General features: G+C 40.3%; 6 non-coding genes across 6 annotated transcripts; 1 reads left to right on the top strand and 5 right to left on the bottom strand.

Moving 5' to 3' along the window:
* Positions 1 to 8109: 8109 nt before the first annotated feature.
* On the bottom strand, positions 8110 to 8197 carry trnay-gua (transfer RNA tyrosine (anticodon GUA)). Its single transcript is given in 2 exon segments — positions 8110 to 8145; positions 8161 to 8197. It is a non-coding gene; the product is annotated as a tRNA-Tyr (tRNA).
* A 391-nt stretch (positions 8198 to 8588) lies between these two features.
* Positions 8589 to 8676, bottom strand: trnay-gua (transfer RNA tyrosine (anticodon GUA)). Its single transcript is given in 2 exon segments — positions 8589 to 8624; positions 8640 to 8676. It is a non-coding gene; the product is annotated as a tRNA-Tyr (tRNA).
* Positions 8677 to 13375: 4699 nt separating this feature from the next.
* Positions 13376 to 13462, bottom strand: trnay-gua (transfer RNA tyrosine (anticodon GUA)). Its single transcript is given in 2 exon segments — positions 13376 to 13410; positions 13426 to 13462. It is a non-coding gene; the product is annotated as a tRNA-Tyr (tRNA).
* A 1069-nt stretch (positions 13463 to 14531) lies between these two features.
* Positions 14532 to 14619, bottom strand: trnay-gua (transfer RNA tyrosine (anticodon GUA)). Its single transcript is given in 2 exon segments — positions 14532 to 14567; positions 14583 to 14619. It is a non-coding gene; the product is annotated as a tRNA-Tyr (tRNA).
* Positions 14620 to 14827: 208 nt separating this feature from the next.
* On the bottom strand, positions 14828 to 14915 carry trnay-gua (transfer RNA tyrosine (anticodon GUA)). The gene is given in 2 exon segments: positions 14828 to 14863; positions 14879 to 14915. It is a non-coding gene; the product is annotated as a tRNA-Tyr (tRNA).
* An 11608-nt stretch (positions 14916 to 26523) lies between these two features.
* On the top strand, positions 26524 to 26605 carry trnas-uga (transfer RNA serine (anticodon UGA)). The gene has a single exon. It is a non-coding gene; the product is annotated as a tRNA-Ser (tRNA).
* The last annotated feature ends 1071 nt before the right edge of the window (positions 26606 to 27676 follow it).

Raw genomic sequence — 27676 nt, 5'->3', positions numbered from 1 at the left:
TCTCAGTATTTGGACAATATATTTTGCCCTTATACTGTGGCCAGTCTCTTGTGTGCGAAACTGTCCGCACTTCCCAGCAGTATTAGATGTGACTCTCCGATTGCTGCGTCACAAAATGCAAGTAACTGGGAGAACAAAACAGCTGTGGCTGTGGTGCTGCTGGTTGTGGACAAAGAGGTCTGAGGCTTGATTTTGTCCCTGACAGACCAGAGGTACCTGGAAGCTGCACTGATGAATTTGACATGTGTGTCAAGAGTTGAGAGTGAACAGGGGGTGAGGATGGCTCAATCCGACGAAATCAAGTTTTGGTCTGTCCAGCTGTGTTGGGTGGCATGTTATATGTATGAAGCTGGTAGTGATGTTGCAGAAGAAATGTAGATTGTTTCTTTGCAGGTAGCAGTGGTTCACCTGCCACAGGTCGAGCTTCAGGCAGCTGCACCCCTTGCAAAAGAACAGAGACCTTCTGCCCCTTCTGTCGCAGTCGCAACTGCAGCTCCCATACAGTGCTTTCCCTCTCCCTAGGTGTGTTTAATTGGCAGGTGCACAGCTAGAGCAGGAGGCGGCAGGTGCACCACATCTGTAATCAGCTGATTGGAGCAAGCAGGTGGGAGTGGTTCAACCATTCACTCTCTGGACCATAAAAGCAGACCTCAGTCGTCACTCGACACTGGACTGTGAACAAGCAATCGTTAGTTTGCTTTCTGTTCAGTTAAGCTCCCTTTGCCTTGTACTTTAGCACCCTGCTCCAACCCACGCCACACCACCGCCCTTCCATGCATCTGCCGCCGTCTTCCCCAGCTCACCACTCGATTCCCCATCAGCTAAGCTCAGGCTTGTGTGTATGTTACAGTCTTACAAATATGGTGTCAATGGGATGACAGCAGTTAGGCCACTGAGCAGGTGAGCCACTTGAGCCAAGAACACACCTTTTTGTGCTCTCAACACGAGGAGTGAAAACTCCCTTCTTTTTGGGTGATCTAAAGCAGCCTGTCACCAATCTGTGCTGATGTCGAGCAGCATACACAGTTCTGTCCTTGTCAAACTGTTCCAGACTTTACCAAAGACCCACAGTGGTGCTGGTTGTTAAGAGTGAGGCCAGTCTGCCGCCACAGCCCTACCAGGTACTCTGCCAATTTGTCCACATGGTCCATTCCTGGGATGTTGTGGTGATCAACAGCCTGGAAAAATAAAAATGTTTAAGATTGACTGCAGCAACACAGTCTCCTTGTGTCGGTTTAAGTTTTAATTACGACACATAAATGCACTTGCAGTGTATTTCATTTGTGTCTATGCTAGTCATAGATAGAGCCACTGTTCTAAAATGAGATGAGTGAATAGTCACAACTTGCTGCAAAGAGGATGCTAGTGTTGACAGTACCTGAGGCACAGGAGATGGAGGTTGGGGAGACACGAAAGGTGCAGCCTGGAGAGTAGACAAATCAGGTGCAGGCTGGATGGGAGGCAGTGTTGGTGCAGACTGGACTGGTGGCATTGGGGTCTGGGCTAAGAAGACTTCTGCAGTATCATCAGAGACAACTAGGTTGCCAAGCATTGCTCTTTCTCCTCCCATAAGTTCTTCAAATCCTTCATCGTACTCCGTAGGATCTTCCACATCCAACTGCTCCAGCAACTGGGATGTCTCTTTAGTATCCGGGTGCATGTCTTGTAGAGACTGATTATGCTGTCTCAGTAAAAACTGTACCCCAATGAATTCCCATAAGAAAATATTAAGCCGTGTTATTAGAAACTATCGTTCTAAACTAATAAATCAACACACAAGTAAATCCAACTTTACCTGTGTATTTTGCAGGTGGTGTAAATGTAAGGATCAGTTTCTTGCTAAACACTTTTCTCATAATTGCTGTTTACACCATACACCAGCTCTCCTGTGTAAGTGCACAGGCTTGAAGGTTAGGCTGAAACAGCAGCGGCCGCCTGATTCTAGTTCCAACGATTTAGCCCCTCCAACAGATAGATCTGGTAGTTAAGGGTGTTGGCGCTGTTCCCTGAAAGAAACCAGTACAGGATATTAAATTTAAGAGGTTCCTGTGACATGGGGAAAAAATAAAGAAAACATTAGCATACATACAAACATCACATCACTGTGTATAGACTGTGAAATTTACAGGTCTACCAACAAACAGAACAGGATGGCATCCTCTGATATGAACACTCATATACCATTAACAAACTGAAATTTCTCATTATATAGACTTAAACACAATAAATATTTAGCACAAACCTAGAATGAATCGATTTAAGTGGCAGTGAAATGAGGCCAAAGATGTGGAACCCCTGACACATCGTAATGTTTTTGATAGCAGTCCCCCCTTGGTAACACTTCTGATACAGTGCCACACCAGTAGGGTCTTTGGACACACCAGATATGCTGCATCCTGACAGTGTCAAGAAGAGGAACACTGAGGGCATCATTCCCCTTGCTGCTCATGAGCTCTGTGAGGAGCTGGTCAAGAAGGTGGATGGTAGTCTCCTCTCCACGGGTCCTTCTCCTGCAGTGCAGTGCACGCTCGTCTTTTGTGATGTGTCGGTCCAGCTCCCTCTCGGTTATATCAGGCAAGCCCTACTGGGCTAGTTGTACCCTTTTTGCCCTTTTCAATTTACCGATATCAGCTACATCCCATTCAAAAATGCAGGCTGAAATGTGTGCTATGAAAGTTGGATACAGCTGATGTGCATTGGTGGTGCATCCCACTGCCGATCGACACATGAAATGCCAGATGTCTAAGCAGACAATGAGGTTTGGCTACCCACTGAATCTGCCTTCAGTTTTGTTGGTCCCACCTCTTTGCAGCAGCCGCTGTCAACATAAAGGGCAACAGGAGGATCGACACCAGCTGCCTGGTACCTGAAAAGATTAGGACAGCTGACTCAATTTTGCATTTATTTCCATTCTGTTTGTTTGTTTTCATTTCATTGTATTCTTAAAACTTGACTTCATACACAAGCATTTTTATAATTCCCTGTTTTTTCATGGGAAACATTTTGTAACATGTATTTTGAAAAATGCCATATGAAAACAGTTTAGTATTATTTTTACCTGTTCACCAGGCCATCAGCAATTACATCCAAAGCTGGACCCTCACTTGCGGTAAGGACACTTATAAGCACCTGGCCTACTTCATTGCCAACAGAAGTGAGCCACTGTGCAGCGCCCTTGGCAGGTCCAGTCAGTTTCTTGGTAATCTGATAATACAAAAAGCCAGTAATCAGAACAGTTTGTCTTCCAAGGACTGACTGTAAGTTATAGATAACAATGCAGCTACTCAAATAGTTTTTAGTGGAATCCCATATGTGGATGTTAGCCTTAATATCCTCAACAGGCTGGAGGATATTAAGGCTAATATAACATCCACATGCTTTGTAAAGAAGGGCCACCTAAGATGACTGACTTTCAATTGCTTCCACTGTATGGACTAGCGACTGAAGTATAGGCCATCTTACAGCTACACAAAGCCTCCTCTTTCGAGCCAGATTTGAACCAGCAACCTAAGGATGTCGGCACAACTCTCCTACAGTGCTCCGCTCTACCAACTGAGCTATCAAAGGGATGGATGCCAGGTGTAGTGTGTAAAGTTCTACATACAAAGTGATAGATGTGATCAGCAACAATACTTAAGCTGTAGCTTTTAAATGACAAATTCTGACCATCTGAATGACACAGCAGAAATTAAGACTCATCAACACCAGGCAACATTCCTCCAGTCTTCTGTTGTTCAACTTTGGTGAGCCCATGCCAATTGTATACTCAGTTTCCTTTTCTTAGTTGGCAGAAGCGGCACCTAATGTGGTCTTCTGCTGTAGCTGCTTCAAGGTTATGCATTTAGAGATGGTCTTCTGCATACCTTGGTTTTAACAAGTGGTTATGTTAGTTTTAGTGAAAATCCAAGTAGATCGCCAGTTTTTGAAAACCACCAACAACCATGCCACACTTAAAGTCACTTACATCACTTTTCTTTCCCCATACTTATGCTTGGCTTGAACTTACGCAGGTCGTTTGCACCACGTCTTCATGCCTAAATGCATTGAGTTGTTGCCATACGATTGGCTGGTAAGATATTTGTGTTAACGAGCAATTGAACAGGTGTATCTACAGAACATTGGGGGGATGCTTGTATCAATTCTGTTTTGCACTTTATTTATCTCTTGTATTACACACCTGACACAAGTACTTTTTATTCAGTCTCTGGCAGCTACACCCACGAAAACCTCCTCCTTCAAATCGGATTTGAACCAGCAACCTAAGGATATCAGCACAGCTCACCTACAGTCCTCCGCTCCACCAACTGAGCTATCGAAGGGATGTACATGTCAGCTGTACTGGGTACAGTTATTAAAAGTGCAGTAGTAGGCGACAAGAATAGTATGTGTTTGTAAAAATATTTTCCATAAAGCTTTAAGTAGAATGGGAGGAAGAGGTGAGGCAGAAAGACAGAAATTGAATAAACTAAAGGTGCGAGTTTGTGTCCAAAGTCTTGTGGCAAATGTGTATATTCTGAGTTAAGGTGTTAAATTCAAAGTTCTATTAAAGTAAATACTTCTAAATTAACTTAAGCTGTTAAATGAAGCGATTTATTACATAGCCTACATTAGAATTAGAACACTGAGTTGAATGTTCCAGCATAAAATATTAATTTTTCTTGTCAAAAGTTTAAATTTTGTATGTCAATTACAACACACCTTCATAAGCATCCTCATCTACAAACAAAAGAACAGAGAAATGAATCCCATCATCATCAGTCACTGTTCTTTGTTGACAGTTTCGGGGTTTGAGAATGTAATTTTGCTATTGTATGGGCTATGGGCAGTGTTTTATGTGTGAAACCGTCGGCAATTCCAAGTAATAGACGAAACTTTTCAATTGTATTTGGGTTTTCCTTTTGCAGCTGTGTCACTGGCAGGACTGGGATGTAAGTGGTGCTTGGTCCAAGTATAGGACTGAGTGGCATCAACAAATGCAGCATGACAGTAGTTACACAAAACATCTGTGGCTGTGGTGATGTTGGCTTTGGATAAATAAGCCTTAGCCTAGATTTTGTCTCTGGCAGAACTAAGGTGCCTGGAAACTGCATTGACAGAGTTAATAGTTGGATCTTGGTGGAATGAGACTGAAAACTCGATCTACTAAAACCAAGATGTGCAGCTGATATCGATATTGTGGAGGATGTGTCTTTTCAGATGGCAGTGATTCATCTGCCATCGGCTGAGACTCAGGCAGTTGCACAAAGACCTGCTGCCTCTTCAGCTGTCGGTTATGCTACTGGATGAGGGTGGTCTGGTTTACCTCAACCAGTTGAAGGATGCTTTGCAGATTATTATGCCACTGCAGAAAATCTGATTTTTAATTTTGTTTGTAGTTCTGGAGAATGAGAGACCATCTTAATATGCCAGACTGTCCTATTTTTTTTGAGGGCTTGTGTGAATGTCGCACAAAGCAATAACACGGCAGCAGTTCGGCCACTGAGCAGTTGAGTCACTTGAACCCAGAACAGACCTCTTTGTGCTCTCAACACTAGAGCCGCCTTCTTCTTGGTGGCCTGTCAACAACGTGTCCTGATGCCAAGCAGAGCACACAGTCTTGTCCTTATCAAATTGTTCCAGATTCTGCTACAGTAATGGTGCTGACCTGCTGCTTGGTCAGTGCCAGTCTCATCTGCTCTTTCAGGTACTTTTCCAATTCACAGTCCATTTTCAGCATGTTATGCTGATTCACAGCCTGGAAAAATAAAGGTGATGTTTAAGACTGACTGTCTCCTTGTGTTGTTGGAAATTATAGTCGAGTGTATGTCCAGGCAGGCTATTTTCACTATGTGTTTATGTATAATTTAAACTATACAATCACAGAAGCTAAAATATAATGGTGGTAATTATTTAGGAGGGTGACAACCAAACTAATAAGCTGTACTTAAGATATATACATGTAAGAAAAGGCCATGTGAGTTGGTTAGATTGCATGACTCATAAAAAAGATGGTCAGTATGCAAAGTCTTGTCATGTTAAGCTTGGTAGGAAATATTCTGGCCACCTCAACATTAAAATCACAAGATGTACCTCAAAAAAGAGATTGTACAGGGGTTTGAATATAAACAAAAGCCTGCAAAGAAGATTGCAAAGAATATGTTGATGCAGCTCATTATGCAAAGAAAGAATTTTGATGCTTTGGGAAGACATATGATGCATGTTGAGCAGGTAAAGAATCTTATTTAAGGACTTCTGTGATCATTTCAGTTGACCTGGAGACCAGTTTGGTTTGTTGTAGTCTACAGGAGTGCGATGTACAGTCAATACACAAGTGGATCACCAACGCTGCTCCTTCTGCCATTTCTTCTGCTAAGGAACAGACCTGTTGCTTTGATGACCCATAAATGGAACAGAAACAATCTAAGTTAAAGCTAAACCATAGCATTCAGGACCAAATGGAAACACTTCAGTCCTCCCAGAATAATTACACTTGTGTGACTGCACCCTGCTGTTTCCTACAATGTTATTTTGCCGGTTTGTAAAGACCATTTTCAAAGCAGACTTTTTGACAAGTCACAGTAGGGAAAGCAGAGGCATATTAACGATGGCTCAGTTCCATTAAGAGTCCCAGTAAGTCATGACAGTGAGTTTGCACAACAGCAGGACCTCTGCTGAGTGGAATGCAGACATCATTATTAGACCTGTACTTCCCCTACTGTGACGGATCCAAATGTCTGCTGTGTGAAAGATCTGTTCATTCTAACCAGTGCTGTTAAAGAATTTCTCATTTTCAGGCGCATTGCAAAATGCTTTCTGGAACAAAGGATTAGAACTGCAAATTCTTTCTGTGCATTTGGTCAAATAAGATGTGAAATAAACATACTTTACTCACTTATGTTACATACCTGATTATATATGCATCAGCTGAGCCATTTAACAGTTTCACAAGAGCACAAAATAGACCTCCTTCAAGCCTCATTTGAACCAGCAACCTAAAGGTTACAGCACATATTACCATTCGTCCTCCACTCTACCAACTGAGCTATCGAATGGGACGGACTAGATGATTCACTGTGTACACAAGTGAAAATCATGTGAGAAAAACTGAAGCAAACACTGGTGCTTCTAATAAAACATGGGTAGCCTGCAGATTCCTCTTCTACAAAATCTTGCAGTATATTGCATAGGCACTCACTGGTCTTGCACATGTAATTCACAATAATAGATTTCATTATTGACACAATGTTGTTTGTCCAATAACAGAGTTATAGCTGCAGTTTTCCGCTTTGTAAAGTCTTTTAGTATATTTTTGAAAACATGTCTGTGATACCCTCATATTGTACAGGAACAAGTATCAATATACACTTTATTACTCACTTCTCCTACATACATAATCCTAAGTGACACATTGAATTGACTGACACAACATTTTCCTTCTACAGTTACCCACTAAAGAATCCTCCTTCAAGCTATCGGAGTTGTGTAGATGCAGCAAAGACTGTATACAGTACACCCCACGTACTGTAAGTTTGTAAATTGTTTCTGCAGTAATTCCAAATTCTGCCAAGCATTTGGATGGCATGTTTGTTTGTTTAGTTTTTTTGAGAATTAAGCACTTTTAAGGACAGCGCTCGCCTCGCTGAATGGAAATGTTCCATTGAAACAATTCCCTCGTCACTATTTTGCAGGGGAACAGTTGCTACATCATGGGCTTAGCAAGAGTGCTGTGAGTGGTTTAGAGAAATACACCAAGTCAAAGTGTTTTTTCCCCACTTATGATAAAAGAAAATGAGGTGCAGTCAGACTATAAATGTCACCTTCTTGGCAAACTGGGTGTTCCTCACAGTTTTACCTGATCACAAAAAAATCAGCACAGCACAACTCTCCTACAGTCCTCCGCTCTAACAACTGAGCTATTGAATGGGCCAGACTGTATGGTTTACAGCGTGGTTTACTGTGTACACAAGTTAAAATCAAGTGAGGAAAAACAGAAGTGCAGCCACTAGAAATGCATTTGATAAAAGATCTATAGCTACAAATCCTTTCAGTGTTTTTATATAGGCACTAGCTTGGGGTAGATCACATTTGGTGACAAAGATGTTTGATTCATGGTCTCTGACAAAAGCCTCTTCCTTCAAGCCGGATTCGAACCAGCGACCTAAGGATCTCTGCACAATTCGCCTACAGTCCTCCGCTCTACCAGCTGAGCTATCGAAGGGACGTACATAAACTCTGGACTGTGTACATTACTCCCAGTGCTTCCACTACTTTGCAAATAAGGCAGTTGTTTCTGCATCTCAGGGAATTCTAAATATGTACATTCAGAAATAGCGTATACCTACCCGTACTGCTCCTGCGATAATCTGGCAACCTGTCCTAAGTCAGCTGGAACAGACTCCAGCCCCCCTGTGACCCTACAGTGGGTAAAGCTGTGCATAGAAAGCAGTTTATCAGTCCTTTTACTTGCTTATTGGTCATAGATAAGTGCATACAAATGCTGCTGTTGACAGTTCTACATCTGCAGGGAAATAAACATACCGGTGATGCCTTAAATACCAAGTTGATATAACCAGCAGAGTCGATGAAGAGCTACATAAACAAAAGCCTCCTCCTTCGAGCCGGATTTGAACCAGCGACCTAAGGATCACTGCATGGTTCTCCTACAGTCCTCCGCTCTACCAACTGAGCTATCGAAGGGGCCTTTGTGCGTTGTGGACTGTGTACACTACACCTAGTACATCCAGTAGACTGCAGATTAGGCAGTTGTTTCTGCATCTCGGGGAATATTAAATATGCACATTCAGAAATAGCGTATACCTACCCTTACTGCTCCTGCGATAATCTGGCAACCTGTCCTAAGTCAGCTGGGACCGACTCCAGCCCCTCTGTGACCCTATAGAGGGTAAAGCTGTGCATAGAAAGCAGTTTATTGGTCCTTTTACTTGCTTTTTGGTCATAGAAAAGTGCATACTACACATACAAATGCTGCCGTTGACAGCTCTATATCCACAGGGAAATAAATATACCTGTGATACATTAAATACCAAGTTGATTTAACGATCAGTCTGTGTTGAGCTGCATAACAAAACCCTCCTCCTTTGAGCCAGCGACCTAAGGATGTCAGCACAGCTTGGTTTCGAATTGGGTGTGTTCAGGACGAGTCAATAATCAGTAGGTACTTTAGTATTACTTTAATACTATATGCAATTAGAACTCTCCTCGTTGTTTTTTCCAGATAAATGCACCATTGTCACTTGTGAATGAATCTCTGATCAACAATGCAAACATCAAGTTGAATTTTAGGGTTGCGTGTATAAAAGGATGCCCACATCTAGAATGTTTGCATTTTTATAGGATAAAACAAATAAGAATTATAGTGTTTTACTGAAGTGTACTGAAATGATGTTTGAAGAAAGAAATGACGGAACAAGCTGATACACAACACGATTATTCAAAATGCTCAAATGGAAAATGAACATGAAAATTGGGTTGTAAACGGTTAAAATGAACTTTAAAACCTCTTTTAAAAGATTTTATAGAATCTGTTACTGCCTTTTGTGACACTGAAGCACACTTGTGTGCTGTGAAAACCAGCTCGCTTGCTCTGTATTCATGTCCTTTGCCCTCTCCTGCAGCTCGCTTGTGCAAAGCCGCCATGTCTTGACTTGACTCGCTCTGCGAATGAATCGCGGCCCAGCTGTTGACTAATAGTCCACATTCACCGCTAGAAAAACATCATGTCACCACTCCTTGTGTCCAGAGTGTGGGTGGCGGGAGGAGGGAGGGAGGGAGGGAGGGAGGGAGGGGCTGGCTGAGTAAATAGGATGGGGGGTTGGGGAGCAAAGTAGGAGTTGTAGCGTTGTATTGTTTGACTGACAGTGGGACAGCGAGGGGGAACGGGTGGTCCTGGCCCAGAGACAATGCCTGAGAACATGCTGCCTCTCTGCTAAGCCCCCTTTGTGAGGCAGGGTGGGAAACCCCTCACAAATAGCCATCACCAGCACGATTCATGACATGGGAATCTGCTCAGTGGAAACACGGCATGCTCTAAGATGTCATATTGTTGTGCACCGTCAGAGATGCTAACAGGCTGTTATGAGATTAGCTCCGGAGGATGTTACAGTGAAAACTGGGTTTGTAAAAGTAATCCACAAAATCCCCTTCTAGAAAACAAGCTAAACATTGTGATGTGCACAAGCTTCTGCCACTAAGATATGCAAAACATACAGGAGGATTTCAGTGTTTTTCAGATTCGCAAGTTACAATTCAAACTATGTTATTGCCCTGCAACTGACAGAAATGTTTCCTGTCTATAATACTAAAAATAACAAGAAAATAACAGGTAATTTAAGTTTATGTCTGCTGCTTTAGCGAAATGGTAAATGATCCACATTTACGAAGCGCTTTTTAACTTTCGCTGATCCAAAGTGCTCAACAATGTGTTGTTCATTTACCAATTCACACACATTCACACAACAATGTAGTGAAAGATTATTAGTTAAATAAAACTCCAACAAACATGTGTATCAACACTTTTTCAACTTATATCTTATTATCTTTTTGTTATAATGATAACTGTTTACTTACTTTTGTGCATTCTGTCAACTTGAAATTATACTTTGTGCCTGGAAATTGCTATTCTAATACCATCAAAAGTGCAAAAAATAGGTTCACTACCCCTTTAGAACTGTGCATCTGACTTTGCAACGTCCACATTTCTTCCGATTTTTCTTCTTCAACTCAAACCACTGTTTTCTTCGATTAGGATTACAGAGTAAAGAAAAGGAAAGCGCAGTCTTGTGACAAAATCGTGTATTATATGTGCCTTTGTCGACTTAAGTGGCCACGAAGATGAAAAAATTCAGCTTGAAATGAATGATTGTGGGGCCAATTACAAGAAAACAGGGTACTGAATATAGGTTGTTCTGAAAAATACAGAAATAATTCATGTTATACATAAATAAACTTTGTGCAACATTTAGATTATATCACAACATTTCTGACTGAAATTAAGTGTGTCTCTTCTATTCACATGAGTGCATAGGAGCACAGATTATACAGATTATATATTGTCCCCTAAAGGTACGTCACTGGATTTGATGGGGTTTTGTCTGTAATATAATCCTGTAAAGTCTTCACCTTATCATGAGAAGTGCCCTGAGATGACCCACCGTATGTAGCGAATAGCCACTGTGTAAATAAAATGGACTGAATGTACCTTTTTTTTAATCATACAAGTTTAAAAATATTGTACAAAAACCATTTAATATCTGTAAATGTTGTACAGTATTCGCTTTTATTTACTTAACATCCTCTGTCTTCTGTTTCTTTTCACATGGTAAGTGCAGGAATGGCAGCTTTGTCGCAATAGGCTCCAATCAACAAATGCTTCTATTTTGCGTTAACTTCACCTAACAATGTGAAATTCTATCCGGGCTTTAGGGGGAACACCTCCTGAATTTGAGGCTGTTTATTCTGAGGCTTAAGACTGTATTCACTGAGGAGCTTCGAAGAGGGGGGCAAACACGTCCCAGTATCTGCTTACATTCAGCCCAATTAACAATACAATGGTGCGAGGATTTGCAAAGAATCAAGTCGGCCTATTTGTCAGCATACATCTGTTAATTATTTGTGTAAATTAGGGCCTAAACAATAATTATCACCTACAATTAGGTCAGGGGAAGAGGAAAAGGAACCGTCATTAATTGTGTTTAAAACGCTGACAACACCAATTAGCTGCTAGGTTTGTCCCCACTGCTGCCACCCAAAGACTACCCTCCATGTTGTGGAGATGAAACTCATTATGCTTCCTCCAACACACAGTGCCCAGTCATACTGGTTCAGCTGGTCAGCCATTCACAGAAGCATACAAAGCTGTAATGCTATCTGGCATGAGGTCATGAAATTTGTGGGCAGATCGTTCCCAGCGTGGAAAACGATACAGTGGGCCTGGCACTGATAGCAAACGTGAGAAAACGTGGATGACCACTGAGGGTGCAAATGAAGTAGCACTTGGAAGGTCAGCGTGCGTTCCGGAGTAGCCGAACGTCCTGCTGAAGTGACCCTGGGAGCAAACTTTTAGCTGCTTAGTCAGTGAATGTTGCACAGATAAGACGAGACACAAAAAACACACATGCATGGATCTCAACAACAGGTCCGGATTCAGTTTGAATGACAAGAGCTGGTAAGAAGTAAACTGAGCTGCTCAATGAATACATAACTCATTTATTCTTCGAAATCAAAAGTTGAACTGATGAAAAGTTAATTGTACTTAATTCAGTGCACTCAAAATACCGTACTTGGTCTAACAGTCTGACTCAGTGGATGTACATGATTGGTGTGATTCCTCGTTTCCACATAGCTCTGTGTTTGTATTAAAATCAACTGGAATGTCATTCACTCCTCTTAGAATCTCCTCCTCCATTTTTTAATTTATTTTTTTGGCTGGAGTACTTTGAAAATTTTAAACTTTTGCTGTAGATCATGGAGTGGCAGGACCACATGCACCAGGAAGTTGAAAAAAGAATGAATTAGCACACAAGCTATTTAGCGGTTTTTACTATGATGGCAGTCAAATCGTGTAAATTTATAATTACAAAATAAACATATTTAGTTAGTTTAACACATGCTAGCTGTGTAACACACATAGATAATACACACTGTAGTGGTTCATACAGTAAAACTTGCTCAAACGTATCGCAGGTTGACCAACTCCCTTGTTTTTCTTTCTATATTATTGGTCATGTTTTAGTGGCAGTAATGCTGCATGCACATTCTGTAAAACTGGATGGTAACTGAGATTGCAGTGAAGTTTCAGTACATCTCTAATGAAATGCAAGAAGCACAGACCTTGAATTACACAGATTTTTGAGGAAACAAGGCGATAGTCTGACTTACTCAATTTAAGACCCGCTATTTTTATATTTCATGCAAAAATGTCCTTCTAACAACAATTTTAGAATTTTTTTTTGTTTGATAGTCTCGAACAGTTACTCAAACAAAAGGTTCGTCCTTCGAGCCAGATTTGAACCAGCAACCTAAGGATTATAGCACATTGTCAATGTACTAAATCATTACTCTGGCTGGAAACAGCTGATTTTTAATGGAATATCTCCATAGAGGTACAGAGGAACATTTCCAGCAACCATCACTCCTGTGTTCTAATGCTACATTGTGTTAGCTAATGGTGTTGAAAGGCTAACTGATGATTAGAAAACCCTTGTGCAATTATGTTAACACATGAGTAAAAGTGTGAGTTTTCATGGAAAACATGAAATTGAGTGACCCCAAACTTTTGAACGGTAGTGTATGTATTTCACTCACATGTAATGTCAGAAACGCACTGAATTTATTGTTTTATTCATGGTCTCTAACAGCTAAACACATAAAAGCCTCCTCCTTCGAGCCGGATTGAACCAGCGACCTAAGGATGTCAGCACATCTCTCCTACAGTCCTCCGCTCTACCAACTGAGCTATCGAAGGGGTTGGGTAGGACTGTTCACTGTTTACGTTACAGTCAATGATTACCATGTGCTGAGGAACGTGTATTTGGCTTGGATGGTGTCTGAAATTTAAGTGAGGAAAACTGAAGCACATATAATGCTTCCCATAAGAGATTTATATCTACTTTGTAAAGTCTTTAAGTATATTTGTAAAAACATGTCGTGATGCCCTCATATTGTACAGGAACAAGTATCAGTGTACACTTTATTACTCACTTGTCCTACATATAAAATTCTAAGTGATGCATTGAATTGACTGACACAACATTTTCCTTCTACAGTTACCCACTAAAGAATCCTCCTTTGAGCTATCGAGGGTACATGGATGTAGCAAAGACTGTATACAGTACACCCCACGTACTGTAAAATTAGTAAGTTTGTTTCTGCAAAAATTCCAAGTTCTGCCAAGCATTTGGATGGTGTAAAAAGGAAACCATGCATTTGGTTTTTTTTTTTAGAATTAACCACTTTTAAAGATAGTGCTCATCTCCCTGCATACAAATGTTTCACCAAAAAAATTCCCTCACTGCTATTTTCTAGAGGCACCATTGATACATCTTGGGCTTAGCACCAGCCAAGACAGTTGTAGTCAGTTTAAAGAAATACAAACAAGTTTTCTTTCCCATTATGGCATCATGATAATGAGATGTAGTCAGACCATTCTACGGCTCTGATGCAGTGCTGTGCGGAAAGGTGTGCTATGCAGTATTAGCTGGCTATAAGCCGTCTGAAGTTCTACTTGTGTATTTACGTGTGAAGAGTGGTCTGACCCACTTTCTGTAGTTTAGAAAATCGGGTTCAGAGTTTTGTGTTTTCAAGAATGGTGTAACATTCAAAGTGCCACTGTAACGTTATATTTGGGTCGTGGGTTTGACCACTCTGCCACTAAAATCTAGATCATAAAATATTACAGAAATGATTTAAAACGCAGTTTGGATATTTTGTGGGTTAGACCACTTTGCTTGTAACCCCCTCAAAGAGTAGTGTACTTATCTATGTTTTTGGCCTGATCATAGGTGGATCAGCTTTATCGAAGTGCAAAAGTCTCTTCCTTCGAGCCGGATTTGAACCAGCGACCTAAGGATGTCAGCACATCTCTACTACAGTCCTCCGCTCTACCAGCTGAGCTATCGAAGGGGACAGGATAAGTAGTTCACTGTGTACACAACTAAAAGTCAAGTAAGAAAAACTTAAGTACAATAAATAGAAATGCTTCCAATGAGAGATTTACTGCTTCACAAATTCATTCAGTATATTGACACTTGCGTCTTATATGCATCAGTGTCAGGTTAGATTGCATTTAGTGACAGTGATTTTTGACTCATGGTCCCCGACAAAAGCCTCCTCCTTCGAGCCGGATTTGAACCAGCGACCTAAGGATGTCAGCACATCTCTACTACAGTCCTCCGCTCTACCAACTGAGCTATCGAAGGGATTAATGTGTTTGCGCTCCCATGTACAGTACACAAATTACAAACTGTACACTGTAAATTAGGTGGTTGTTTCTGCAGCTCGTAGCATTACAAATAAGTAAATTTTGTCAACGTTCAGTTCAGAGAAACTAAAGTAAAACATAAGCTATGCACTCGCTTCAGCTGCAGTAAGTAAGTGTAATAATAAAAACGCTTGGTTGACGTTACACCCAGTTCTGCATTTCCACAAGAAAATAAAATCTTGATAACCGAACATAAAAATAATAATAATTAAAACTATAATAATAAGATTAATACTGATAAAAATAATGAGCAGAGTTAAGAAGCTCTGTAAAACTGAAGGAAACTCCAGGATTGATTGGGGTAATTCTCCGTGAGTTTGTCATCACTAGCAGACCTTTAAACAACAAAACACAACACAAACAGAGTTACAGTTACTTCTTGATTCCATCATGTCAAGTTATGCAGCTGTAACACTTTCTGTGTTGCTTCAGTGACAGTGGAATGCCTTGCTGAAGGACACTGCAGCTCCTGAAGAGGAGATTGTTTCCTGTTGACTCTCCACACCCAGATTTTCTCAGCCGGCGTGCAGGTTTGAACTTGTGGCTTCAACTCGTAGCATTTTAACTCCAGGGATGTCAGAGCTGTAATGAGCTGATGTGCTTCCCAAGTACAGATGACTTCAGGAGGACATCAGAAGTATGTTGAGACTATTTTATCCTTTCATTTGGAGATATTTGCTTTCCTAAAGCTAGAATATTTGGTTTTAGAAAAGGATAAGGTGACTCAGAACTTTAGTAAGTGGTTGTAATTTTCTTGATTGCATCATTTCAGATGAGTCAGTTTTTTTTATTGCCTGTGAATAGAAACACCTTAGTGACGAAATCAGCTCTTTCATTGCTTTTGTATTATAAGATTTTATTCAAAGCAAGTATTGATTTGGTAATTTTCAGTTCATCAGAACAAATGTTACATGTTGTAGTTACTTATAATCATTATTTACCTCAGTGTGAAGCATATGTTGACATGCAGTCATTTAAATGTTGTTGAAACCACACTTTTCAAACTAAAATTAGCCATTTGAGTATATTTTTGGCCATTCAAATAAATAAAATCAAGGCTTATTGGAATAGAAATAATTCCAGACCAGCAGATGAGCTGCAAATTTAGTTTGCATATGCTGAATATAAAACAGATCACTTGTTGTATGACCTTCATTTGTTCAGCAGTCACCCAGCACAGGCTTCCTTTACTTCTTATGACTGAGTGGATCCAAAGCTTTCATGTATGTTCTTTTCAGCTTGACATCCAAGATTTAACCCAACAAAAAAACATTCCAGACACACATTTTTGATCCCAGCAGCTTCATTGACCATTAAAAAACAATAAAGTGGAGATTCTTCCACATTTGGATCATCATCCATCAACCTCCAACAATTCAACAGGGAGTTAATTCTTCCAAGTCACAATAGAGTTTTAGAAAATCCACACAATTATACATGCCTAACACCTACAAGCATATCAGTTATTGAGCTACGTTAAAACACCCCAAAAATAATTGAAACAATGGGCTAAATTGAATATCACTTCGTTTTACAGATGCAGCTAATTCAACAAATTAACAAATGAGCAAAAGCACACGGTACAATAATGTGGACTGAGTTAATTTCCATTAAATGATAACACATTCCAGCCAATTCAGTTTTTTTTCTTTTTTATTTGCGTATTCATAAATTCTGGGCACGGGCGCGTGAACCTCAACCTTTGTTAATATGAATATATTGTGAGACATTTGCATAATCCACTTCATAATCCACTGCAGCACTCGGCGGTGACAAAGATAAGGAGGGGTAGCCACTGTTTCTCCTGGGAACGCTACACAGATAAACGGAGGAAAAGAGACCCACTTTCTGCTCCTATTATGAGATGATAAAAAAAAAAAAACGGGGAAGGCTTTGCAAAGTTTTCACTTTCCAATGCATTTCCCTTTTAGAGACAGATGGTGGTGGAATATCATTATTTGTATGTTTTTTTTTCTTATTTCACAGACGCTGAAATTTACTGAATTTCCACAGAGGCGAGGTGCATGGGTTATTTATGTATCTACCACAGACGTGGCATGTTGATTTTATTACCCTGCTGCTGCTGCCGCTGCTGCTTCACGGTGACGCCGAAATATGGTTCTTGCAGAAAATGTTTTTCACACAAAAACAGGGGAAAAAAACTCCAGCGAGAGGAATCACAGGGGTGACAAATGAGCAAACAGAAAGCAAACTCCCGGCTCGTCCTGAACATCGCTAATGAGACCCCTTTTAGCTTCAATATGGAGGGAAAAAAGGCGTGTGTGCCTGCACCTGTGTGTGTGTGCACAGCTTTTCTGTGTGTGTGTGTGCATGTGTGTGGGTGTGTGTGTGTCGTGACTGAGGCAGTGAAAAGCTCTCATGAGTCCCCAAATCTTTCCAAATTGGCCTGTGGGATGACGCCACTACACAGCTACATCCATCCCCACTGTGCTGCATGCATTCCCGGTGTGTGTGCGTGAGTGTGTGCGCCTCTGCATGTGTGTGTGTTTGGACAATGGCAACACTTCCTTTTTGCCCTAATAGGCAGGGAGCCTCAGCCATTGTGGTCTGATTAGGGTTCCCATTCAAGCTCTCTGGGATTTCTAATTGCGAGGCCTTGTGCAGCAAACTCCCCCCTCACTTCCCACCCCGCTACACTCCCCTCACGACTACTGTAAGACTTAATGAGACACAATTACTGCCCCCTAGGAGTCCTAGAGCGAGCCAATCACAAAGAGAGACATAGACCCCCAGTGAATGGCCACTCAGCAGAGAAAGAGACAGAAAGAGGGAGCAGGAGGGAAGGGAGAATCACAAGCCCTCATTGTCCAGAGAAAGCACAGAGAGAAGCCTTTTTTGGAGAAATATAAATGTTTTTATTTAATGCCGGCTCATAATTAGGCCCCTGAGAGGGAAAAGGAGAGCCAAAGGAGTGGAGAGGGGTGGGGAGTTCAATGGGGAAAAAGGCCTGTAGGTACAAAAGAGGAAGAATGACATGTTAGACTTGCAGAGGAGGAGAGGGGAGGAGGTGGAGGAGGGAGGGAAAAGCAGAAAAGAAAAGGGGACAAATAGATACCGAGGTGAAAAAACACAGAGGCAAAAAAAGAGAACAAAACCAAGTGGAAAAACTTGACAGGACTTTTTTCTTTTCTTCCCTCTTTTTTTTTTTTTCTTTTTTAGCGTTCTAAGCCTATTTGGCGTGGGAAATGGCCTGACATTGAATGATGCGTGCCAGGCAGAGTGAAAAGCCGAGGCAGTCGCTGTGTTTCGCAGGTTTGGCACTTCACGTTTGGCTCAAGAGGTGAAATATTCCTCGATTTTGAGGAGCCTTTCTGCCAAAACTGTGGGAAGCAATATAACAGGGGACTACACAAGTTTGGATTTAGAAAGAGCTGCAATAAAAGGCGAGAGAGGCACAATTTGCAGACAGCTCTTGACTGTATGGGAACATTTACTGTATTATTCCTCTAGAAGAGAGCAGATATTGTTTCGAGCAGCCACGTCTGGGGATTCTGAAGTGTTCTCATGGAAAGGGGAGTTTATTGCGAAAGCTGAGCCTCTGTATGATGTTCACAAACGAGGAATATCTGAGACAACGTATATCAGTGACCGAATAAAAGGCTTCATGTCAATCGGTTCTCTTGAGAAATGCTGGATTCTTGGATGAATTCAGCGCTGCAGCATGAGGCGCGGCAGGTGCGACCTGACACACAAAAAAAGAGTGAATAATACACATAGAGTTGATTTTCTCAAGATTTACTCAAGCAGAGAAAGCAGAACAAACAGCATAGCATTCTCACACTGCTTGGGGAAAAAAAATAAAAACCTCAGCGGACAATCGGAGTCTTTTTGCAAGAATTTAATCTGTGAAAATCTCAGTCACACTTCTTGCTCTTGGCTAAACAAGCAGACAACAATGTCAGTGCATGTTTGGCCTGAACACACACAACCACAGATAGACGCACTAATGTCAACATTGTGGCAGCTTGGAATTTTTATTTCTCCGGATAGATATTTCATTAGTTATGAACAGTTGTGTTTCTGTCTCTGAAAAATACAGCTGAATGACAGTAAATGCAACAAAAAAGGTCAAATGTAAGACAAAAATGTGATAATAGATGCACAGAATTTCATTTATTTCATTTTTTTTCATTGTCTGTTTCCCGTGGAGTTTCTGGCCTCGAGACTCATTTTGTGGATGTCATACTAGCTGTTCCAGCCGAGCAACAGAACAAGAAATACCGAAATGCACCAACGAATACAGATGTGAAGAAGACTGTGAGCAAGTAAACATGTCAATAATGCTGATTATAAAACACTGTAAGGAACTGGTTCTGCAAACATTTTATGAACAACGAAAAAGAATTGACGGATCCACACCACACAGTAGAGTGAGTAACACTGAATATAGCGCCTGTAAAACACATGGTGATCTTCACCTAATGTGACATTTTCAAGTTCACACACTTTAGCACTGAAATGTGCTGTTTCTTGAATAAAATCAGTCTTTGTGTGCACATACAGTGTCAGATTACGGCCATTAAATGATTTGACTTCAATGTGATGCATTCTGTGTGTGTTGCCATTCGCACAAATCTAAAATCAGCTTTGTTAGCCATCATGACAGACATCTCAGTTACCTTGGATCATCCAGTACAGTGGAGAGATGTTTCTGATTGTTGCATGGAGACAGCCTCTTATTAGCAAACTGATTAAGAACTGATCCACCAAAATGCATAATTTATGTCAAGAAAAACCTTTTTTTTTGTTCTTCACACTTTTTAGACATGATTTCTGAAATCTATATATGCTAAGTGATGGACTGAATGAAAAATATGGAAAAATACGAATATCAAATCAGCAGCCATATTACAAACCGCTCGCTCATGTTATTATTTTGACAATATATAACATCATCTATGCAACAAAAGTCCAAGCAAGGAAAAGAATGTGCAGGTAAACTTTACTAAATATTCGTCTCACACCTCACATCTGAATGTCTCCAGCTGGAGGCGAAGATTTAAAGGAAGGAAGTAACACATTTCGGACAAATTAGACTCAGTTCTCTTTTAAAAATGCTGCTGATTTAAAAGTCCAACATGCTCGCTGTGGTACACTCACTGCTTTGGCCCCATGTTCCTTTCAGTGTGTGCAGCCTCTCAGCTAGTGACTGAACCCCCTTTGTTCGGCGGTGACCCTCTTAAGCGCAGGTTGAAGCCTGCAGCCATTCCACTTTGGATTTGGACCCTATCGCGTGTCACACGGCTAAGTCGACCAGGACCGGGCCTCTTCACTCAGACACACGGCAACAAGTATCCATTCACATCGGCCAGGTTTAAGCTTCAAACGGCTAGATTGACAAATTTGTAAGCAACAATCGAGCCCGAGGTGAAAACTGCAGCACAGCAGTTGAAGATGCAACAAGAGGGCATTTATTTTACTGTTAGAATACATTTTATAGTCCTCATTAGTGCCAAAATGCTGAACATTGAATTATGACCCACATTGTTCAAAATCTGCAACTTTAAGTGAGGAAATAAACTCACAAATAAAACTGAGCTGCTAATGCTACACAAGCAACTGTACCTTCTTCATTCAAAATAATTAAAAGTAAAGCCAGAGTTGTAATTATGACAGAGATGTTTCAAGTTCTATTATATGAAAACAAAATAAATATTCCATGTGTGTCTCATGAGGAAACCAGGATGCTGCAGTTTTTTTTCCTGAACATTGTGAAGTCTTGTTCTAGTCTCATGTTATCTTTGATCATTTAAATTTGTAGATCTACATATTTGCACCCCAGTGCACCAGTATAGTGTGTTGTCAGCTACCATTCATGATGATTTTAAAAGTGTGTTGAAGCTAATGGCTGTTTTCCAACATAGAAATGACTAAAGCCACTAAAAGTTTGATCTGATTGCAGGATAAATTACATTTTACATCCAAAACACCAAAGCTTTTTACATATAAAACTGTCTCGGGTTAAATAACTATTTATTTAGTCAAAATGTTGACATTTCTACATCTATTTCAGCAAATTCCCCTCATTGTAATCAGGTTTTTAAAGTGATTTATTTACTTAAAAATACCCCAATATTTTGTTTTTTTGCCAGCAGGTTTAATTCACCAAATTCCACATGTGTACAGGGGTTTGTGCAGTGAATTAAACTCATGTAATTAGAATTATTTCCTCAAATTGATGCCACGCTTTCCAAAGAATCCAATAACATGTTAGAAAAAGTAGTTTTCCCCACTGCAACACATATGCAGATCAGTGCTCAGGTGTCAAGATGATGCCACATGATGCAACTGAGTCAAGTTCATTTGCACTGGAAACAAGTGAACTTATCTCACGTATTTGGCAGATTTTCCTTTCTTTCTTTCTTTTTTTTTAAGCACAAGTATCAAAGATCTGTTGAGATGGTTTATTTTTGGAGCTGCCTTTAACATTTGCCTTCATATAACTGTCAGGCTGTTGCTGCTGGAACAACACCGTCTGACACATACAAAGTGGAATGTGTCTTTGTCAGTTTCAAGCGGCTCTCTGTTGATTTCATCAGCTTAATCAGGTCCAACTGTGACTTAGATTGAGGTCATATGTCAAACGCGGATGTTTCACAAAGCTGCGCGCATTTCCTCGAGTTGCTTTTCAACCTTCCACTTTTTATCCAGGAACAGTTTTCTAATCCCTCATGCTTTTTTACGTTGCCCTGATTTCACTCGTTCAGCTCCTGATGTTTAGATCTGGAAGCAGCTCAGTGCTACGACAAAAAAAAATTCAAAATACGACTCTAGAAGTAGCAGATTCTGTTAATGTATATTATGATGATAAACGCATAATTTAGCCCCCAGTTAGCCATGGAACTTTTGCAGTTTTTCTTTGGACTCGTACACATTTTGCAGCTTCCACATAACCATTGGTTTGAACCTGTTTATTGTGTTAGCCGACTTCTTACATACTTCACTAAGTGCTTTCCATCAAAGTTCCTTCATGTTCCAGGAACAAATGTGGGAACTTTCCTTTGAGATAAAAGTTCCTTGGACCAAAGATCTGGAAAGATTAAAAACAAAACAAACAAAAAAAAAAAACTGATGTACAACAAAACCTACACTTCATTATCTGTAAGTTAATTTCCTGATCTGCAAAATTCTGATTGTCTCTATAAACTACCAGGAACTGTTTGCATTTGTGTGTTTGAGTTTCACCCTAAAAGTTCCTGAATAAAGTATAACCTCTAAGCAGGACTTTTTTAGGGAGTTAAACTATTTCTGCATAACTTAAATGAAACCCTGATTCTTCCAGTGAAAGCATAGATAGGACAGAGTTCCTCAAAAGGTTCCTGGTCTCTTGAAAAAGCTCCCAACTACTGAGTTAATCCATATTATCTTGTTTGTTTGTTTTTTTAAATTATTGGCACTTTATTATCTGTTCTTTGTTCAGTCGTTTTCTGCTTATTGTCTCTACAAACTACCAGGAACTGTTTGCATTCGTGGGTTTGTAAAAGTCCCACCCTAAAAGTTCCTGAACCTTCGTAAAGTGTAACCTCTAAGCAGGAACTTTTTAGGGAGTTAAAGTGTCTTTGCAGAACTTAACTTAAACCCTGGTTCTTCCTGTGAAAGCATAGATAGGACAGAGGTCTTCAAAAGGTTTCTGGTCCCTTGAAAAAGTTCCCATCTACTGAGTGAATCTGTATTATGCTGTAACTATTTAACCTATGGGCACTGTACTGATTTTACACATAGATATAACTAGTGGTGTTCAGCCTTACTCCAAGCTGAGAATATACTGCTGTGTCCAGGCAACATGAGGAAGCCTTAACTAAGCTGGAAGCTGGAAAACTAATGACAAAAACTGGAAATAAATATAGGAAAGTGGAAAGAAGAGACCTGTGCACATGTTCTGATTCACACTTGTGATCTTCCAACAGCATCTTCTACCTTAATCTCTTGAGTTCATAGCAGCAGCTGGAACAAAGAGACTCACATAATGACAGCCGACCTGTCTTTGGGCCGTAAATTGTTGGAAACTAGAAGCTCAGTTTAATTTCTATGGTTGTAACTTTACTGCTGATCTTCACCAGATTTATACTTCTGACCTATTTTCTGCAGTGCAGGATTGTTGCTTGCTAATGGACCATATTCTTCCTATAACTTGTGTCTTTTTTTATCGAACTCTCTTTCATTCTATGTTGCACTTTGCACAGATCATCTGTCAATCAAACAGAACCACATTTTCTGTTACTGAGGTTTGTTCTCAATCTATAAAAGTATAGATATAACAGTATGGGTTGCTTTTTTGAGTCAAATATCCCAGAAAGTCATACCATTGAGCCTTTGTGCACTTAATGGGCTCGACCTGAATGAAAGCAGTTTTTCGTTCATGGAAGTAGTTTGACAAGTCTGGAAAAATCAAGAAAAGTCAACTCCACCATCTCTTTTTCCAAAACTTCCCATAAAAGAAAAACAAAAACATATTTACCATGTACAGTGCACCGTGCTTTATATGACTAAACAGACTCCCTGTGCAGAGTAACAAAACTGTCATTTCTCTACACTTAAATGTCAGAAACTATTGGTTTAAATCAAAGAAAGTTCCCTAAATATTGCCAAAACAACAACAATTAGAATTTTGTTTCTCACATGCTGCAATCTTAGTTTTCTACTCAGAATACTACTGCTATCACCTTTTGTCTTTGATTCTCACCTACAAGAGTTACTACAGGGCCTGTTGAGAAAACATTAACAAAGTGTGCACGATAAACAGCTCGGTAATGATTATCCAGAACAACACTCCTGCTGAGTAAATGTGCTTGGCAGGTTCCGCGCTGCACGGTCATGTGACCTGTTTTGATTCAAATTGGAATTGCAGTTGCTTTTCATGTCTTTGCTCGGTCCTGTGCAGGTGAACCATTAACCTTCGTGCAAAGTCTGTGATTTATTTCAGACATTGACAAAAAAACGAGATTGTCAATTTTAAAATAAGTTCTTCTTGAATTCTCCTTCAGCTTCGTGGGGGATGCAAAGGTTTTGATGTGACAGCAGCGAAAAAGGCCCGGAGTCAGTCTGAGGATCAATCTTTTACTGCGACTCAGAGTGACGTCCTTTGTCCTTTAAGCAGATGCAGTCGGTCTGCACTTGACAAAACGTTACCGTCACATGTCACGCTCTCACTTTGGCTTTAACTGCCTGACTGACACCTTCTCTAAGACGAGAAATTCAGAAGTAAATTACACATCTTTCAAAAGGACAGGAAAGACCTTGAAAACTGAATTTCTGTAGATGTTTTCTCGCTTTTTTAGAAACGATCTCCTCATTTAAAGCCACAGCCATGATATGGTGTCAAGTGTTTGGTAATCATTACACAGCATTTTAAATCTTTAAATCACAGCCTGCAGGTCACCTATGAGGCACTATGTCTACAAAAAGTGTCAAACATTTACCAGCCTGACCAATGTTTAACGCAATCCAGTTCAGTATATGACACTGTCACTTTTGCACCTTGCAGCTCACACAGAGATAAGAATGATAGTATTTGAATCCTGTGGAATTTTTATTAAGCTGTGTTCCCTGTGTTTTTGATTAGGTGTTTTTTTATTGGCTTTATACCTTCAATAAAGACTCATTAAGAGCCGAGGTCACGTAAACCAAAGGAATAAACGTGGTGTGTGAGGGATATGGATGTGGAAAATGTTTAATTTAAAATTTGAAAAAAGAAAGCTATAGTATACTATGTACTATAGTCAATATTGACTATAGTACAATATTAACTGTAAAACAGGTTAATGGATCACTTTCCTTGATTTTCAAAGAACAGAGACAAATGTAGGTTTATTGGAGTTTGCACCACCAGACACATTATGGGAACATTTCATCCCAAAAACAGTGAAAAAAAACTTTCATCTTCAGTCAGTGAGATTTTTTTCTTTTTTAGGGTGTTTTACTTTTTTTTTATATATATAAATTTTGCATCTTAAGTGTTTAAATCCCAGACTGCAGGTCACGTACTAGCTTTAATGAGGGCACTGCGTCTACAAAAAGTGTCAAACATTTACCAGTCTAACTAGAGTTTAATGCAATCCAGTTCAGTATATGATACTGTCACTTTTGCACCTTGCAGCTCACACAGAGATAAGAATGATAGTATTTGAATCCTGTGGAATTTTTATTAAGCTGTGTTCCCTGTGTTTTTGATTAGGTGTTTTTTTATTGGCTTTATACCTTCAATAAAGACTCATTAAGAGCTGAGGTCACGTAAATCGATGGAGTAAACGTGGTGTGTGACGTATATGGATGTGGAAAATGTTTAATTTAAAATATCGTAGTTTGCAGTACCAAACACATTATGGGAACATTTCATCACAAAACTGCAGAAAAAAATGTTAATCTTCAGTCAGTGAGGGTACATGAAGATGTGACATTTTCATACTCATTTTATCTGAATAAAAACTCAAGTTTGCAGACAGTCAACAGCTCACTGACATTTTTTTTTTAGCCATTTTAAATGTTTTTAAACGTTCAGCATTTTAAATGTTTAAATCTCAGTCTGCAGGTCACGTACTAGCTTTAATTAGGGCACTATGTCTACAAAAAGTGTCAAACATTTACCAGTCTAACTAGAGTTTAATGCAACCCAATTCACTATACGATACTGTCACTTTTGCACCTTGCAGCTCACACAGAGATAAGAAAGGTAATATTTGAATCCTGTGGAATTTTTTATTAAGCTGTGTCCACTGTGCTTTTGATTAGGTGTTTTTTTATTGGCTTTATACCTTCAATAAAGACTCGTTAACGGATGAGGTCACACATAAAGTTGGAATAAACACGAATCGTAAGGTATAAATATGTGGGAAATGTTCTTTTAACACTTGAAAAAAGAAAGTTATCATGATAACAGCAGTATTGACTGTAATATTGGTTAAGGGATCACTGTTCTGATAGAAACATTTCACACTTTCTAAACAAATGTAGGCTCACACCAGTGGGATTATTAGAGTTCAAACCAACAGACACCAAAATTGTCCATTCAGTTCGTGTATGTGAAGATGTGATATTTTCACACCCATTTTATTTTAATAAAAATTCTAATTTGTCGTCAGTAGACACCTCACCGGTGTTTTTTAGCCGTTAGCCGTGCGCTGAAACTGCCGAATGACTCACTTGACAAAATCTTACGGTACATAGGTCAGAGGAACATTGCACTGTTCTCCCTGTAATCTGAGTTCAAACATCTTCTCGTTCATCTCTTTGACACACAGTTCTGATGAATCATTTTAGCACCTTTTGTTTACTCTCTGTCGGCCAGATTTGGCAGCTTTACGCTCTGCTTTGCAAACTACAACGAGCATTTTCAGGTCATGGGTAATGAATGTACCACTTGGGTCTCGGCCTACACATGTACTTAAATGTAACTTAGTTTTTAGCTCATAATGATAAATGACATTTTTTTAAGCTGGCTTTCCACTGCACATCTCCGGAGAGGAGATGTAGGAATGTAGCATATGTTTTTTTCAGTGTTTTTCATTTAGTATTGCTGAACGTAAAGAGCTGTGATGGCCGAGTGGTTAAGGCGTTGGACTTGAAATCCAGTGGGGGCTTCCTGTGCAGGTTCAAATCCTGCTCACAGCGACCTGTCCACCAAGCTCTCCTGAGATCTAGCACCTACATGCATGCATAAGCGAGAGAATAACACAATTTCTACTGTCATTTACACACACCAATGGGAGCAGAGCTGCAGTGCAAGTCCATCAGGAGCAATCACCATTTTTGCTTAAAGTCACTACAACATATGGACAAAAGGAGCCTGATTTCAACTCATCAAACCTGCAGTTAATAAATCTAAGCATTGAGTAACAGCTGCCACTTCTACATAAGCAAGTGCATGATTTACTCATAAAGCATTTGGTTTGGGCCTCTATAAACAGTCAGCGTTGGTAAATTTAAGCTGTCAAGCCATACTTAACTCTTGATCTTAAGCGCCAAAGTGCTAAATCTGATTTATTTTTTTTTTATTAGTTATTTCTGGTGCAGAAACACCATTTGACAACTTGTTGCTCTAAGTGATGCATGAATCGTGCAAAATTTGAAGAAAATTTGAGCGGCTGTGCAGGAGTTTTTTAAAATCTGGGCCTTTGAGTGAGCGTCCTGCAAACTTTATTTGCTTTCCTGAACTCATCAACCTGTGGTTAACGCTGAATATTTTCAGATGCAACAGTGAGTCTGGTCTGGAGCACAGGAGGTGCTCCACAGTGAGAGGAAACAGCTGCAGACCCATCTACCCAACACATTTCCTCTCCTCATCGCTTTTTACTTCACTTTCCTTCCCTCCATCATCCCCTCTTCCTCACCTTTCTTCCTCATCTCTCTCTCTCCCCATCCTTCTGCACCCTGCTTCCCCCCTTCCTCCCTCTCTTCCCTCGTTCTCCTCTCCCCTCCCATCCCCTCCTTCATTTGGCTGAAGCTAAATGTCTTGTGTGAGATAACATCACAGTAGGAAATTCCGCCTGTGTTGCCAGACTGCTCAGTTTTCTCCCCAGGGCTGGCAACAATGTGCGTCCTTCATAAGTGCCTCAGCAGCGCTCAGGATCTCCACTCATCCCCCGTGAGCCCGGTCAAAAGACCCACCGGCGAAACCCAACGCTCCCAGCTCCACGCCAGAGCTACAGCAGGTAGCCAGTGGGATTACTGCAAAGACACTGC

The sequence above is a fragment of the Amphiprion ocellaris genome, chromosome 10 (assembly GCF_022539595.1).
Source record: "Amphiprion ocellaris isolate individual 3 ecotype Okinawa chromosome 10, ASM2253959v1, whole genome shotgun sequence".
In the NCBI taxonomy this organism is placed as follows: Eukaryota; Metazoa; Chordata; class Actinopteri; family Pomacentridae; genus Amphiprion; species Amphiprion ocellaris.
Note: the sequence above shows the minus strand (reverse complement) of the source record. Positions and strands in the feature narration are given on the sequence as shown.